The sequence below is a fragment of the Bos indicus genome, chromosome 13, assembly GCF_029378745.1.
Source record: "Bos indicus isolate NIAB-ARS_2022 breed Sahiwal x Tharparkar chromosome 13, NIAB-ARS_B.indTharparkar_mat_pri_1.0, whole genome shotgun sequence".
Lineage (NCBI taxonomy): Eukaryota > Metazoa > Chordata > Mammalia > Artiodactyla > Bovidae > Bos > Bos indicus.
The window spans coordinates 5,467,011-5,470,015 of record NC_091772.1 but is presented as its reverse complement, the minus strand read 5'-3'; the positions used below and the strand labels follow the sequence as shown (position 1 = coordinate 5,470,015).

The 3,005-nt window shown below is 47.2% G+C and overlaps 1 pseudogene; it reads right to left on the bottom strand.

Annotated features, from left to right (window-relative positions):
- Nucleotides 1-1,852: 1,852 nt before the first annotated feature.
- Nucleotides 1,853-1,997, bottom strand: LOC139186724 (small nucleolar RNA SNORA70; annotated as a pseudogene).
- Between the last annotated feature and the right edge of the window lie 1,008 nt (nucleotides 1,998-3,005).

The window sequence follows — 3,005 nt, the reverse complement described above, 5'->3', positions numbered from 1 at the left end:
AGATGGACCTTTGTTGGCAAAGTAATGTCTCTGCTTTTTAATGTCTCTGCTGTCTAGTTTGGTTATAACTTTCCTTCCAAGGAGTAAGCATCTTTTAATTTCATGGCTGCAGTCACTATCTGCAGTGATTTTGGAGCCCAGAAAAATAAAATCAGCCACTGTTTCCACTATTTCCCCATTTATTTGCTATGAAGTGATGAGACCAGATGCCATGATCTTAGTTTTCTGAATGCTGAGCTTTAAGCCAACTTTTTCACTCTCCTCTTTCACTTTCATCAAGAGGCTCTTTAGTTCCTCTTCACTTTCTGCCATAAGAGTGGTGTCATCTGCATATCTGAGGTTATTGATATTTCTCCTGGCATCCTTTACTAATCCATTTTGAGATGTTAATACTCTAGGTACCTCCAGAGAATGTGCTAACAAGCACAAGGCAGTGAAACAAGAGAGGTCATTCCTCAAAGACAGCAAAAGTGCCCAACTGACTGCCTGATAATACATGAAGTACGTGTCTTCCTGCTTTCTTCCCATTTCTTAAGACATCTATTATCTGAATTGTGAACACTGAACCACGCTGGGGGAAAGCCACCTTCCACCAACCTATAGATCAATCCCTTCAGATGACAAATGACAGAGGGAAGATCAGGCTGGCACTCAGAGGTTCACTGTCAGAGCCCTGTCCTAGGCATCCCCCACCATTTCTCCTCTTTCTCTTCTGATAACTCCCTGGCTCTAATTGGAGGCAGGAGCAGCACTGTTAGTACAGGATTTAATATCAATACTGGCTGGCACTGTTCTTTTGTAGATGAGGAGAGATTCCTGGCACTGTCCTCAAGACCAAAGAAAATGAGAATAATCACTACTGCCGTGTCTTATGTTTTATGAGGGTAGTTGTTCACTAATTTACTCAAACAAACATTGAGCCCATACTATGTACCAGGCACTCTTCCAGTTTGGGAAAAAGAGCAATGAACAAAACAGACAGAAACCCCTCCCTTAGTGGAAGTTTAAAATGTAAGGAGAGGAACAGTACAAAAACCAAATAATAAGTAAAACTGCTGCTGCTACTGCTGCTAAGTCGCTACAGTCGTGTCCGACTCTGTGCAACCCCTTAGACAGCAGCCCACCAGGCTCTGCCGCCCCTGGGATTCTCCAGGCAAGAACACTGGAGTGGGTTGCCATTTCCTTCTCCAATAAGTAAAACATACAGTACATAAATGGTGTTGTGTACTATTGAGAAAAAGAAAGCAGGGGATGGATTAGGACATGGGTTTTCATTGGCACAGGACACTCAGGGAAGACCATGCAGTGGAGAAAATATTTGGGTCAAGCACCCAAGTTGTTGATGAAGTGAGGAATGTGCTTATCCAGGGGAAGAGCAGTATATTAATAAACAGAAAGCAAACGTCAAGCACTGAGACAGAACACATCTGGTGTGGTGCAGGAACAGCCCAGGTTTGGTGGGCCTCAGTAGGGAGAGGCCAACACCAAGGCTCTCACAAGCGCAGGGCCATCCATTTGCCATGAAGAAGGGGCCATGATTAGGGATGTATTTGACCCCACAGTCATCCGGGATGAACCACTCTGCCACCATATTTTCACATTCTTTCACGTTAAACTCAGTAATCCCCCACTTCTTTGAGATGTGGATCTTCTGGTGGCCAGGTAACTTGAAGTTGACCCTGCAGAGGGACTCAATCACGTGCTCCTTGTTCTGCAGCTTCATGTGGATAGATGTTACTAACCAAGCACTGTGTACCCTGGGGTTTTCCAAAGGCACTGCACAAACCTGTCTCCAGTCTAGAATGGAGATAGCATGCCAGTCGCAGGCCAGTCATGAATGTCCACTGGAAAGAACCATCTCCAGGGTTCCTTAGCGCAACCTGCAGAGGCAAAATATACCACCAAGGAGGCTGCTGTTTGCAGCCATTGCACACAGCATCCCCACAGCCCAGGTTTGATATTCCAAAGATGGCCACCATGATAGTCCCTTCCTGCAAGACCTTCCAGAGCCTTGACATTTCTGTCCTCTGTTAAGAGTCTGTGTCTCCTCCCCTTGAATCCGAATGAGCTTTTGTGATTGCCCTGACTTGTAGCTTATGGCTTGTCTGATAGAAGTGATGCTAGGTGACTTCCAGGCTTGGGCATAAAAGGCAGAACAGCTTCTGCTGAGCTCTCTTTCTTGGATGCTGGAAACAGTTCCAGCCACCATGGTGTGAGGAAGCCCAGCCACGGGAAGCTGAGCGTCTAGTGGACAGCACAGCCCAGGCGAGGAGCAGAAGCAGATGCTCCAGACCCAGGGCCAAGCCCCTCACCTGACACTGGGAACAGCAGCGCTGAACCTTCTCCAAGGACCCCAGAGCAAACTGCAGGGCTGTGAGAAGGCTGAATGATTGTCATTTTCAACCATTTTGTTTTGGGGTGGTCAGGGGGCTGGATGGCCAAAACAAGTGAAGTAGGCAGTGGGTTAGGATACAGTTAAGGGACAGAATGGGCCAGTCTTTGGGGCCTTTTACACACTAAGGCTAATGCTTTGCCTTTCACTCTAACGGGAAAGCCACCAGGCTGATACACAGATGCTGGTCACTGTCTCTGTCCTCGATGTCATCAAGAAGACAATGTTCAGTGGGTACACGGCTCCTTCCTTTGGACAGAGAGTCTTTCCAAGAGAAGGAGCCTTCCTTTTGCAGGCCATATTTTGCACTCACAGTGACAAACTCACTCAGAGATGGATCTGACCTTCCCATTTCCTGTCACAAAATTGCAATAGTTGCCTCTATGGTAAGCACCAACCCTCTGTGTCACTGAGAGACTTCAACCTCAAAACCCATATAGGTTTTAGCCAACTTAGACCCATAGGTGCCCAAATGGGCTGAGACAAAGAGTGCTTCCCACTGTGGCTTCTGGAGGTTGTTCTCCCTCTGGTTCAATAAGCCTCTCCATCAGCTGACTTTGGGGGACTGCAGCGTGGCCCACCTGGCATGGAGACATTTGCTTCATCATGTGGG